Raw genomic sequence first — 15,233 nt, forward strand, 5'->3', positions numbered from 1 at the left:
TTTCACGTATATCACTTGCTCTCATTTGTGGGGAAGATAATAGACATTTCACAAAAGGTCATTTGAAAACACTCTAGGCCTTGTTTGCCTAGAAAACACCAAGTTTACATTGAATTAACGTGTTTTGTTTGCTTCACCTATTTTCTACCAGACAGCACAAGACAATATAAAATGCTAAATGTTATGATTTACTAACTCGGAGTCCATTCTGTAATTTTAAAGATTCAGATAGTGTGTAGGGAGCCCGTGGTGCTGCAGTGATGGCTTCAGGTTACTGAGCCAGCAGCCCTGAGTGCCAACCCACAGGCTCCCCCGGGAGCTTTCCTGGCCCTCAGAGTCTTTGCGTCAACAACGCAAATGCACACTCACTAAAAGCACACCCTCCTGAAAAGAGAAGTGCTGGGCAAAACGCAGTCATGCGTGTGTGTTTATGTGTACGTGTTGGGATTCTTTCTCCTATAGGAAAACACATTCAGGCCTAAAACTTCACATACTGTGTACACAGTGATAAGTATACCCATGATCTTTAAAACTCTAGGTAAAGAAATTATGTTTTCATTTTGACTATCTCTGCTTGCCATCAAATGAGTAGGCAAATGATAAATATGTAAGACCAAAAAGTTAAATTTTATTCCCTGATCCTCCCTAACCTTAAACATATTAGAGCTAAATGTGAGAGGCTTAAACATATGAGTGTCCATAGCCTTGTGAATTAGAAGGAAAAGGAATTCTTCTCCAATACCAAACTCTTACTAATGGAATGCCCTACGGATGCATAGCACTATACATATAGTAGACAGGATTTTTGTTAAATATTCATTTCCTGTGAAAAAAAAAATGCTGAGCTAAAAATAAATTTCATGAGCTAATATATCCATAAAGTTATTTAGTAATTCAAGTTGCAGATGGGCACTCTGTAAAGCTGATCTGAATTTGAATCCTCGTCTTAACTGTGCATACCTTTGATTTTTCCATCAACTGTAATGCAACAGTATTGAGAGTAAAATTTCTCCATCACATATATTTCCTAATGCAAGAAGAATCCTCAAAAGCAACACTTATCAAACAAACATCTATTCAACAAGCATTTTATTAGGCACCTAGTTTGTGGAAGGAAAGAATGGAAGGAGAAGAGATTAGAAGGAGAGGACGGGATGTCATGTTTCTGTAGGGTTGGCCCTCACACCTTCATCTTGCCAAAGACAAAGTCACTTAGCCATGGATTCCTGTGCACTTGTGCCTTTCTGTAAGGACTCTTTTCATGATCATAGTTACTGCAGTCTGGATGGGAAAGCACGCATTTAAAGACCTGAAGATCTCAGATATTTAATTACAATTTTTAATTTCAAAAACCCGCAATTGATTCAATTCTCATAAGGGGAAACTGAGCTTGATGAGACAGAAACCAGACAGAAGCATGCCCCTGCATGTCTACAGCTTTTTCCTCTCCCACACCCTTCGCCCACTATCAGAAATAAAAAAACGCCTTCCACTGCAGATCTAGACGTTTCCTCGACAGTGAAGAGCAAATCAGCAAATTCTTCTAGTGACTAGAAGAATCAAATCAGGAATTTATTTGAAATATCAACTTCAAAATTCTTAGCTGGTAGTTGTATATATTCAGATAATGTCTAGCTTTTTTGATGTCTATGTCACTAATTAGAACTCCTGCTCAAAAGGATGACCTTAGAGCGTGGTAAGTCGTCATTAAAAAGAAAACAGATTCAAACATTTTAACATACAGAATGACTAAGGTATACAAACATATTCATATGCATTAAGAAAACGTTTACCTGCTTTACTTTGCATCACCTAAAAAAGCAAAGTGTCAGACCACCCTGTTTCCTAAGTCTTCTGCATAACAGGCTTATGCCTGTGAAATCAGGAATGTTAGGGATTGGACTGAGAGGTCATGGGTACAATCTCCCATCAGCCAATGCAAAATCCCTTACTTGCCATTTCTGATAGATACTCATTCAACAAACCACACCTGAGTTGGAAAGCATTCTACCGTGAGGCAAAACAGACCACTGGTTGACAGCTGCAGTTGCCAGGAAGTTCTATCCAAAGTTGGACTGAATCCTGTTGCTTTATGATCTTTGTTCCAACATGCTAGTTCTGAGCTTGCAGCCACACGGAGAAGTCCACTTCCTTTGCACCTGACAATCTTCCAGTTAATTGCAGAAGGCTATCATGCCTCCTCATGCTGAACCTCATCTTTTTTAATTGCTTTAAAATAGAAGTTGGCTAAGGCGCCTGCAGTATTCTTGACATTCTCCCTTGAGAAAAGTGCCAGCAGCCTGCCACTGGGCCCTTCCTTACGACAGAATAGCACATTGCGGAAGTGCCTCACCTGGCACTCAGGTGACCTCCTACCTGCCATGGCCTGTGGCTCAGTCCTGGGGAAGTCACACCATTCATTGAGCATCCCATGTCCTTTAGAGAATGTCACATACAATTCTCTCTACTGGGGTGACTTTACTCTGATTTCTGTTGGTTCAATTCATTCTTGAAAACATAAATTTGGGAATCTCCTCGAGAGCCTGTTTCTGCCGGTCAGTGATGTGTCCCCAGAATGTACTCCCTTGACCCCCCTTCATGATGAAATGGGGCTGTGATGTGCACCCTGCCCAGGCGGAAATAATAGAGGTTAACATCTATTCAGCACTTACTATTTGCAGGCACTCTTGCATCCTACTCATCCAAACTCAATCTCACAACAATTCTGTGAATTACGTGTAAGAGGGCCCCTCTTTTAAAAATCAGAAAAATGAAATGCAGAGCGGTTCAGTAGCTGGTAAATGAGGATGTAGGGGTACGTACCTGAGCCCACCGAGGCTCTGAGACTCCATCTGTAAGCTCTGTGATGTCCTGAAATGCTCCTTGCTTCAGTGCCTGTTGGTAAACATTGCATCTTGACTAAAGTAAGGCACATAAAACATTCAAGTTATCAGTCAAGATCCTTGTCCCAAAGCATCGAGTTCTTCATGAGCAATGCTCCTTCCTCTTCACTCCTTGCCTGGATGGGTGCAAGAGTAGGAAGTCTGAGAAAGAAGCAAACAGCATTCCACTTTTCTTTCTCAAAATATAACTTGGAAATTCACAGTAGATGAAGTATTGGGAGAAGTTTTCGTATTTACAAGCTAACCATCTGGCTTAAACAAGATGTTTTCAGGAGCCCCCAGCAATGAGGGTTGCCTGAACTGAGGAAGGAAGGAATGTGAGGAAGAAGGCAATTCACAACAGGCTGCCTCCAAAAAGAGGTCCAGCCCTGCTCTCCGCCAGGTGGGAACCGTGGGGATAGAAAGTCAGGGCAGAAAACCCCCAGAGCAGGTGCGTAGACTCTAACCCAGAGGCTCCTTGTGCCTGATTTTGTTCTAGAGCTCAGAGCCTGTGGTACATCCCAAAGTTCCATGAACAGTCCTACATGGCAGGGGACAGAAATGACCAAGAGCAGAGGTGACCAGGTGCACCAAGTCTGACGGTCAGCTCTGTGCAGGCAGTGGCCCCAAAGGGAATCAGCTCATGGTTATGACATGGGGTCCAGTTCTTCATGGCCACAATGCCATGGGTTTGAGGTCCAATGGGGTCATGCTGCCTCAGTGAACACTGGCCCAGATAAGCATAGGCTGACACAGAGTACATCAGTGAGGACAGGTGGCAGAGGCCAGAGCCAGCAAGGGCCTTGCAATGGCAGTCATGTGGGCAGCACAGCAAGGCAAGGACCCTTAACTTACTCCTGCTCCAGAGTCCACATTCAACCTCCGACTTCCCCAAACTCACACCTAAAACTCAGGCGGGAGAAGAATGTGGGAAAAGGCTTTTAAATGATTTAAAAACCTAAATGAATTCGAGAAGAAGTGAGTTTAGAGAATTTTCCTGAACATGATGACTGTATTAAGTTTCTTGCATTAGATAAATTAGGAATTCAAATCAAATTAAACAGAAATTAGGAATTCAAGGCAAATTCAATAGTTCTAGAAGAGTAGTTATTTTTTTTTTTTTTTTACTTGCATTTGAGACTGGTGAATTCTATATTTGCTATACAGGTGTAGCCAATTCTGCCTCTCCCATTCTTGGTTCTAGTAGCTTAGAGATTTCTTTAACTTGAAGCTGGTGCCTGGTGACTATGCAATGGGAATGACACAGAATTTACTGTAGAGTTAATATGTAAGTACATGCATTACAGTATTGAGTCACAGCAAGGTGCTATTCGTGTATTATCAGTGGCTAATTTTTCCACAGTAAAGGAATTGCTAAATTTTTTTTGTAAGAATTGCTTTTCCTTCAGAAGAAAAGTGCTACACCTATCCAATGATTCAACAGCCTAGTAACTTGGCATTAGTTTGTTTTCACACTGCTAATAAAGCCATACCCAAGACTGAGTAATTTATACAGGAAAAAGGTTTAATGGACTCACAGTTCCACATGCCTGAGAAGGCCTCATAATCATGGCAGAAGGCAAGGAGGAGCAAGTCATGTCTTACATGGATGGTAACATGCAAAGAGAGAGCTTGTCCAGGGAACTCCCGTTTTTAAAACCATCAGATCTTGTGAGACTCATTCACTATCACTAGAACAGCACAGGAAACACCCGCCCTTATAATGCAATCACCTCCCACTGGGTTCCTCCCATGACACATGGGAATTGTGAGAATTACAATTCAAGATGAGATTTGTATGGGGACACAACTAAACCATATCAACCTTCATGGTCCATTTGAATCTAACCAGGTGTATTAGCTTTCTCTTATTCTCTCTCTCTATATATATATATACACACACACACACATATATTATATATATGTATATATAACATACATATTATGTGTGTGTGTGTGTATATATAGTCTGGGATCTCTGGAGACAGAGAGAGAGAGAGAAAGAGAGTGAGATGTATTATAAAGAATTGGCTCACACAATCACAGAGGCTGAGGAGTCTCATGATCTGCCATCCATGAACTGGAGCCCCAGGAAAGCTGCTGGGAGAAGTTCTAATCTGAGTCCAAAGGCCTAAGAGTCAGAGAACCAACAGTGTGAGTTCCAGTCCAAAAGCCAGAAAGGAGTGATGTCTGAGCTGTAGCAGAGAGCAGATTGTCTCCTGTTCCTCCTTTTGTTCTATTAAGGGCTACCAACAGACTGACTGGGGCCAGCACATGGGATGGCAACCTGCTTTACTCGTTCTACCTGTTAGGGTCTGAGTGTTTGTGACCCCTTTGAAAAAGATTCATGTGCTGAACTATCATCCCCAATGCAATAGTATTTGGAGGAGAAGCATTAGGATGGTAATTATGTCATGATAATAGAGCTCATAAGACCAGGCCAGAGAACTAGCTCACTCTATTTCTGTCATGTGAGGATACAGGGAGAGGTCAGATGTCTGCAGTCCAGAAGTGGACCCTCCCTGGCACTGGACCATGATGGCATGGTGGTATCCTGACCTCTGGCTTCCAGCCCATGGAGCCGTGAGAAATGTATTTCTGTAATTGATGAAACACACTGTTTATGGTATTTTTGTTACAGCAGTCTGAGCTGATAAAGACATTACTCATTCAAACAATAATCTCATCCAGAGGCACCCTCACAGGCACACCCAGAATAATATTTAACCAAATATCTGGGCACCCTGTAGTCCAGTCAACTTGATGTGTGAAATTCACCACCACACCAGGGATGCTGCTCTCTTCTGCCAGGATACTTACTGTTATCTGTAAAATAATTTTCAATTCACAAAGTCTTCCTTGGACACATGGTCTTTAATAATGATGTCTGTTTTGTCTTTGGGTTTTTTGTTTTTTTTTTCTTGCTTCTTTTGCATTCCTCCAATGTGTTTAGCAGAAACTCAGCTGCCCAATTTTCTTGCTTCATAGGACGTGGCATTTTGTGCTGCAGCTCTGCCTGTGGGCCAGTTGCCTTGTCTTTTGTCTGCCTATAATTTCCTCAGCTGTAGGGAATACATAACAAGCCTCACTGTATCCCAGACACCAGGCATCCAGCCGTGCACAACAGGAATTAAAAACTCTGCTGTCAAAGATTGTGTGTTCTTGAGTAGAATGACAGATGATGAACATGCAATAATTATGTAAAGTGTCAGGTGATGGCAACAGCAATGAAAAAAAATAGGGCAAGGGAAGGGACAGAGGCTGATGGACAGTGGTAGATACCTCTGATGGATGAGATGGCATTTTAGCAGAAACCGCCCAAGTGATCGTGAGGTCTGCAACTACTTCTTAGCTATGACAACAATGCTACAAGTAACAAAAGAAAAAATAAGACAGAGTTCACTAAAATTAAAATCCTTTGTGAGTTAAAGGAACCCATCAAAAAGTAAAAAGCCAACTCATAGACAGGGAGGAAATATCTGCAAATTCTGTATGTGATAAAGGACTCATATCCAAAATATATACAGAGCTCTCACAGACATATAACCCCATTAAAAAAAATGGACAAAGGGTTTGAATAGACCTTTCTCCAAAGAAGATACATAAATGGCCAGTAAGTTCATGAAAAGGTGTTCAACATCATTAGTTATTGGAAAAATGCAAATCAAAACCACAGTGACATACCACTTCACACCCACTGGGATGGGTAAAATAAACAAGATAGACAATAACAAATGTTAGTGAGGAAGTGAAGTAATTACAACCCTTATACATCATGGGGTTGCAAAATGATGCAGTCACTTTGGAAAACAGTCTTTAAGCTTTCCATAAAATGTTAAAAATCGAGTTTTCACATAACCCAGCTATTCCACTCCTGGGAATATACCGAAGATAAATAAAAACATATGTTCACACGGCCACACCAAAACATTACTCATGTAAAAAATGGAAAGAATCTAAGTGACCATCAGCTGAGTAAATAGACAAAAGTGGCCTAGCCATACAGTGGAATACGATTTATAAAAAACTGAATAATGGATACATGCCACGACATGGATGAATGTTGAAAACATTCTGTTCAGTGAAAGACGCCAGTCACGAAAGACCACATTTATGTAAAATGTCCAGAATAGGCAAATTCATAGAGACACACAAGTAGATGAATGGTTCCCAGGGCTGGGGCTGGGGGTGACTGCGCATGTGGAGGGGTTTTTTCTGGGGTGATGAGAATGTCCTAAAATTAGATAGTGGTGATGGCTACAAATCTCTATGAATGGATCAGAAACCACAAATTATACACTTTTAAAAGGGTGAATTTTATGATATGTTGAATACATTCTCAACAAATCTATGAAGAAGAAGGACTGTGATTGTTTATATTACATTAAGAAAAGAAAATCCATGTCTATCACAATGTTCAAAATAAAAAGAAGGAATAAATTCATTAGGTGGTTTTAGAGGTGACTGCTACACCAATTCCTTACTTCAAAAGCAGTAATTATAGAATAAAATATTCCCCAATTTAGGAGATTACGTACCAGATTGATGAGGAAAAGCTGTTTTTCAGAATGACATTATGACATCTCAACAATAGGGAAGAAATGATAGCCATCAATGTGGAAGAAATGGACATTTACGAACTCCCTTGACTTAAGGATTCAGGCAAGGAGCATGAACAGAGGTGGCAGGTGCTCAGGGATCTGGGGAGTTGCATGAGTCATGTGTCACCCTGCAGCATCCCTGCTAATTGCAAAGGGGAAAGCTTACTGTACCTGTAATAGGACATGGTGGCCACCTACCCCCTCAGGGGTGAGCTGATTTAATTTTGCATCACTGATAGTGTTATCAGTGTCAGGTGTCCAGGTTCTTGCCTTCTTGAACAAAGAATTGATCAAAACGCACAAACAAAGCAAGGAAAGAATGAGGCAACAAAAGTAGAGATTTATTGAAAATGATAGGACACTCCACAAGGTGGGATTGGGCCTGAGCACAGGGGCTCAGGATCCCTGTTACAGAATTTTTTGGGGCACTTCCTAGAGGTTTCCATTGGTTACCTGGTATACACCTTATATAAATGAAGAGGATGAAGTAAAGTTACAAAGTCATTTATTTGGTGTACCCCCTATGGAGAGGGTATTTCCCGTCACAGTTAACGGGGGGGTGAACTGGCCTTATGTTCCCTGCCTCTATACCCCATTCTCCTGCCTCAACAGTGGGAATCACAGATCATCACCCATGAAGTGTTAGCAAACTATTCAACTTAATTATAACTATTTAAACCTCAGACCAAACTTCAATTTTATTGATTTAGAATCAACCATTATAATTTCAACCACAGCACAGAAAGAAATAATCAGACAAATCCCAAAAGTAGAGAGGGTATAAGACAACCAGCCTGGTCTTTTTAAAATGTCAATATAATTTTTTTTAAGAGTGACTGTTTTAGGTGAAAAGAGCAGGACTCTGTGACTATCGTGAAAACCAGTGCATCATGCAATGTAGATGGCTGGATTGTATGTATATAAAAAAGTTGTTAAAAAGGGGATAGACTGGATAAAGAAAATGTGGCACATATACTTTGTGGAATACTACACAGCCGTGAAAAAGAGTGAAGTCATGTCCTTTGCAGGGACATGGTTGAAGCTGGAAACTATTGTTCTCAGCAAACTAACACAGGAACAGAAAACCAAACACTGCATGTTCCCACTCATAAGTGGGAGTTGAACAATGCGAACACATGGACACAGGGAGGGGAACATCACACACTGGGGCCTGTTGGGGATTAGGGGGAAAGGGGAGGGAGAGATTTAGGACAAATACCTAATGCATGCAGGGCTGAAAGCCTGGATGACGGGCTGATGGGTGCAGCAAACCACCATGGCACATGTATATCTATGTAACAAACCTGCATGTTCTGCACGTGTATCCCAGAACTTAAAGTAAAATTTAAATAAATAAATAAATAAATAAAAGGGAGTAATAACCAAATATATGGATTCTTATTTGAAAACACAGCTATAGAAGAAATGTTGTGGAAAAGTGGAAAATGTGAATATTTGCTAGGTGTCTGCAGACAGGAAGTCACGACTTGATTTTCTTAAGTAACCATAATCTGTGGTTTTAAAAGAGAATGTCTTTCTTTTAGTAGACATGCTGAATGCTGAATTATTTAGGGGTAAAGACTCATCACTTTACTACCGACTCAAAGACGTCAGCACAAATTGTGGTCGGAGGGACAGATAAGGAAGTCAGAGTACCAATTGTGTCACCTAGGTGGCAGGCATACGGTCACTCGCTCTGCTGCTCTTATTTGGAAGAATAGTACATGGGTGTGTAGTGGGCATCTGCAATACTCTACAGTCCAGGTGGAAGAAAAATGTCCAATTCATTTTCAAATCTCAAGTCTGATGACTCCCTTTTTGCTAGGTGGAGGGAATTTTTATCCCACTCATCTTTAGGGACCTCCTTCAGTTCCTTGGAGACTCTCAGATTTGTTCCAAGTGTTCAAGAAAGGCCTCTCTGCATTCCTGAGAAGCTGCTCCTGGCCTGGGTCCTGATGACAGACTCCCCATGGAGGGCAGGCCAGCGCAGCACCGCCGCGGGGGCAGGGGTCCCCGTCCACGCTGGTGTCCTCTTTCCAGGCTGGACTCCCCTCCCCTCCTCCCCTTATCGAAGGCCACTGTCTCTCCTTTTCCCTCAGCGTCAATCCTTCAATACAGCCGATGACATTCGGTTTCCAAAACAAACACCAAGAAGGAGAAAGGAGAATCATTCCAAATGCCTGCTTTCTGCCTGTGTCATAAACCCCTCTGGGATTCGGGAATGACAAGGGAAGGCCAGAGTGGACAAAGCAAAAATTACAATGGCTTTAAATTATCCTGTGCCGCCCCCTCCCCAAAAAACACCCAATGTTGGTGCCATTGTATTTAGGGGAAAAGAGGGTGGAGAGAATAAAGGTTAGTGTCTCCAGGCAAAATGCCAACCAGCTCCGTGTGTCTGAGGGGGTGGGCTGGGGAGGAGGCTTGTGATTCGGTAAGTGTGGGGAATGCTCAGAGGAATGAATGGACCGAACCCTCCAGGTGTTGAGTGGCCACTCTCCTCAGCACGGTGGGGGCAGCCAATGGAGGCTCCTCTGGGTTGTGGTGCTGCATTGAGAAGGGAGCAAAGGGCACAGAGAGATCAAGGAAGCGCCCAAAGCCTCCCAGCGGCCACCCTTCCCCAGCCAGCCCAGAGGGTGGCCAGTAACCAGGACTTCAGGTCTCTGCCCTGACAGCTCACATTTCCTAACCTTAGGAATTTAAAAAGTCAATCATGTTTGTTCTTATTTGGACAACTTCTGGCTTTATTTGTTATTAAAGTAGCGATGTTCCCCCACCCTGGGTTCTACACACAGAAAATCCTAATGTCTGCCGTACTGCTGGGAAAACACCTAGGGGAAGGACAGGCCGTGGCCACCCGTCTGCCCTGGAAGGGGAAGGTCTCGCTCTCGAGGGTGGGAACAACCCTCAGCCTCACTGGAAACGCTTGTGGAAGTGGGAAGGAGGCTCCATTCATTCCTTTCTAGCCCTTGTATTCAGGAACCAATAGGCCTCCCATTATTTCATTTTTAGATATGCGAGCAACCGCTTGTTACCAATGAAAATATCAGCAATGTGAAACAAGGACCAGAAACAGTAAAGAATCAGCAACTCCAAATATTTTGAAAAGCAGTTGGTAGGAATCATGTCTTGTTTCTCCATAGATGCGGGTTTGATTGGAAAAGTACACAGGCTCTGCAGCCAGACCATGCTGGGGTTCCCACGTTTGCGCTGCGAGCTCGCAGACGTCGCCCTGTGTTTGCACTCAGCCAACTCCACTCCCTGGGGAAATTCAAAGGGTGTAATATTAGGGCCTCTGGTTTCCTCAAAGCCAGGCTGGAGAGGGCCTTGTGCCCCACGTGCAGTGCCTCGACATCATCCCCCAGGAGCCACATAGGTGTGCTTTCCTAAGAACTACATTAATATCGGGATGACTGGAAAACAGAACTGGATTACCCCACTTCTGGTTTGCTTTTCCCATCTCCAGCAACAGTGAATTTCTTTCCCCCTTGTCTATGGCAAGATTCCCTTGGAGCAGGTCACACACACCTTTGATTTATTTCTTTAGTTTTACATTTACTTATGTATGTATATATGTATGTATGTATGTATATATGTATGTATGTATATATGTATGTATGTATGTATATATGTATGTATGTATATATGTATGTATGTATATATGTATGTATGTATGTATATATGTATGCATGTATGTATGTATGTATATATGTATGTATGTATATATGTATGTATGTATGTATATATGTATGTATGTATATATGTATGTATGTATGTATTGAGACAGGGTCTTGCTCTGTCACCCAGGCTGGAGTGAAGTGGTGTGATCTCAGCTCACGGCAACCTCCACCTCCCAGGCTCAAGCAATCTTCCTGCCTCAGTCTCCCAAGTAGTTGGGAACTAGAGGCACACACCACCACACCTGGCTAATTTTTTTGTATTTTTGGTAGGGGCTTTGCCATGTTGCCCAGACTGGTTTTGAACTCCCAAGTTCAAGTGATCCGCCTGCCTTGGCCCCCCAAAATGCTGGGATTACAGGCGTGAGCCAACGCACCTAGCCCAGACACACCTTTTAGGCATGTACCAAGTCACGAAATCAAATGGCCCCTGTTTCCCAGACTTTCAACATTTTTCACTCCACTGGCCCCATTCCCTCAACATGGGATCCCTCAAATCTCTCTAATCGTAAATAAACCAGACCAATGAAGCGCAAACAACAAAAAACAAACAGTGATTTGGACCATCTCCCCGATCCCTAGCCAATGCTCTACCTCCAGTGTCAGGCCACACACGAGTTTTGCAAAAGGGAGGTCAGGTCTGTACCACACTCTTTAGCTTGATGCCAAGAATTCTCTTCCTCTGGCTCTTTGTCACCTTGTCTGAAGTCAAAGAGAGCCACTCTCTAATCCCCAGAACTGGTGAAGATGTGAGGTCCCTGGGCAGAGAAGATGTGGAGCTGCAGAGGGGATCAGGGCTGCTGAACAGCTGGGCTTAAAATACGAAGACGAGCCTGCACTACCTGGGCCAGTGCAGTGTCATCACAGGGCTCCTTTTACAGAGAACAGGCCAGTGCAGTGGCTCATGCCTGTAATCCCAGCAGTTTGGGAGGCTGAGGTGGGCGGATCCCCCATGGTCAGGAGTTTGAGAGCAGCCTGGCCAACATGGCGAAAACCTGACTCCATTAAAAATATAAAAATTAGCCAGGCATGCTGGTGGGTGCCTGTAATCCCAGCTACTTGGGAGCCTGAGGCAGGAGAACTGTTTGAACCTGGAAGGCAGAGGTTGCAGCAAGCCAAGATCGTGCCACTGTACTCCAGGCTGGGTGACAGAGTGAGACTCCATCTCAAAAGAAAAGGAGAGAACAGAGAGGCAGGAGGGTGTCTGGGATGTGAGAAAGACTCTCCCAGCCTCATCGGCTTTGCAGATGGAGGAAGGGCCCAGGAACCAGGAACCGGGTGGCCTCTAGATACTGAAAAAGGCAAGGAAGGGGACTCTCCCCAGTAGCCTCCAGGAGGAAGCAGCCCTGCCCACTGCCCACGCCTGGATTTTAGCCAGTGAGAGCCATTGTAGACTTCAGACTTCCAGCAATGTGAGAAAATAAATTGATGTTTCTTTCAAGCTGCTAAGTCTATGGTTATTTATAATGGCAGCCACAAAAAACAAATAGAGGCCTTCCCTGGTCATCTTATGTAAAACAGTTTAAGACTCATCACTGCACTTACAATGTATTTTTATAACACCTTAGGGTTTTTTTTTTTTTTCCTTTACAGTTTCATTATAGATTTTCCTTCTTTCTTGACATCTGGTCGGCAACCTTGTATTGGCAAAGATCAGATGGTGTGGTGACATTGTGTTTGAAAATGCCATCTGGTAATGAAGAGGTGGAGAAGCAGGCACTCTCATTACCGCTGGGATTGAGAAAATCATAATAACCCTTCCAAGAACAATGTGACGCTCTTTCTCAATATCCCATGGGCACAAACTCGGCAACTCCACCCCAGGTGCTCAAGTTCTGTGTTGACCTACAGATTCGCGCACACATAAAGTGACTGGAGGACCAGCAGTGGGATTTAATGGCAGAAGAATGGAAACAGCGTATGTGTCCATCAGTGGTCTGTGGATTAGAATAAATCACAGTAGACTCATGCAATAGGACACTGCCCAGCCATGTAAAACGTCAGGTGCTCTTTATGCACTGGTACGGAACGATTTCCAAGAGAAAAAGTGGGAGTGGCCCGCTGTCATCATGGAAGAGAGAGCAGACGGAGAGATGGTGTGAGTGAATTTTCTTGTTTACACGGGCTGTCTGCGGGAAGTCGTACAAGCATCTGGTCAGACGGGTGGTCTCTGAAGAGAGTCACCAGAGGGTATGGGATGTGCTGGGGGCATTTTCACGACCGACTCACGTACCTCTCACTTAATGGGGGAATCCTGGTGTCTCCTGTCCTGCCCCTAGATACCCAAATCATTTTCACAGTTGAAAAGATAATGGAGCTTTTGGAAGCAGGTGTAGATGAGTGATAAACAACAGTTTGAAGATAAAGAAATGCAGCTTTTATGTACCAATGTCATTGAATGAAGGTTTGTTTTACTTTCCAAAGGGGGAAAGGGATTTGCTGGGGAGGTGGGCGGTGGGGAAGGGATGTTAGGGAGCTCTTCAAGTGGTGTGTTCTGTCTGCACGATTTCTTCATCGATTTTTCAAACTTCCAGAGTCTTATAGTTATTTTGCCTTCAAATACCACTCAAAAATGAAGCTATATTGCAGAAAATTACCTTTAGGGCAAAATCCAGGCTCCACAGGAGAAGCTTTGGGATACGTGGAAATGGCCCACCTGTGCCACAGATAACAGTGCTGTAGGAGACTCCCTCACAGAGAATGCAGGCGGAGCGATAGCTTTGCGTTTTCTCCTCCTTGGCAGGCCGGCCAAGAGCTTCCTTGTGACAGACTCTGACCTGGATCTGTTGTGTGGAATACCTGCCTTAGAGAGGTGTAGAGTCAATGCAAAGGTCTTGTTTATATGTGTGTGTGAGATGAGAAAAATTAGCATGTTAGTTTTCTGATAGAAATGTTCCTATAGAAAAGCAAAGATGAGTGATGCAAGAGAGAGGCAGCGAGAGAGGAGAGGAGAAGAGAGGAGGGGAGGGGAGGGGAGAGAAGGGGAGGGGAGGGGAGAAGAGAGGAGAGGAGAGGAGAGGAGAGGAGAGGAGAGGAGAGGAGAGGAGAGGAGAGGAGAGGAGAGACAGATGGGAAAACAGGCCAATGAACCAGGGCCCTTGAAAAAGCAAGAGGGCAAGAGAGCCCAGGAGCCAAGCACTTTGGCCTTCGATGGGTGAGAGGCTTTTCCTGACATATCAAGAGGAGGGTGGAAAATTCAGAGTGTCACTGCCAGCCACCATCATTTACATGCCTAGAGCTGGAGATGTCATTCTTGGCTCTTAGCACTGTTCCCTTCATTCTCTATGAAGTGTAGCAACAGTCATCTCTCTAGAATAGAAAGTGGTGATACCCCGCTCTGTAAAACATTTTTCAGTGACTCTTGATTACTCTTCAGCCATCTTCAAGACCAAACTGCAACTCCCTCCTGACTCTGCCCCTGCCCCATCTCAGCATTCTCATCCCACTCCCAACCCCACATCCTCCTGCCAGGCCAGCATTTGCTTTACAGTCTATCTAAACTTTCTTAAAAGCATCATTCAGTTGCTCCAGAACTTAGGAAGCACAAAGATGTTTTAAAAGTTATTGCAAGTCAGTTCGTTTTTGCACAGCAGATTCTAATAGCTGAAAAGCAGTAACTGGAATCACTTATTTGTGACTTCTTCCCTTTTGGAACCCATCAGTTCTTCTGACCGATGCTCCCCTCTTCTCCCCCATGATTGACAAGGAACTCCTGCTCGCCCATCCTTCACACCTGGAACAAGTGGTCTTCCTGGAAGCCTCCACAGCCCATGAGATGAGAATCCTTCACTCCTTCCTCTTCTGGTCTGTGCCCATCTCCGCTGCTGCTCACACGCATTTTACTCCCCAGTGGTCTCCTCTCCACCGAGCATTTTTAAAGTAAGGAATTAATTGTGCATTTCTGCAGTGCTAGCAAAGAAATAATAGTAGACAATGCTGTTTTATTTTTATTTTTTTTTCTGGAATGAGGGGTAGGATGAAAGGATGGGTGGATGCATGGATTAGTTGGGATGGTAAAACGGTTTCACCATCGGGTTGCATTCAGTGTCCAAGTGTTTTAGGATGTGTTCAAGTGC

Source organism: Macaca fascicularis, chromosome 4 (assembly GCF_037993035.2).
Source record: "Macaca fascicularis isolate 582-1 chromosome 4, T2T-MFA8v1.1".
NCBI lineage: Eukaryota > Metazoa > Chordata > Mammalia > Primates > Cercopithecidae > Macaca > Macaca fascicularis.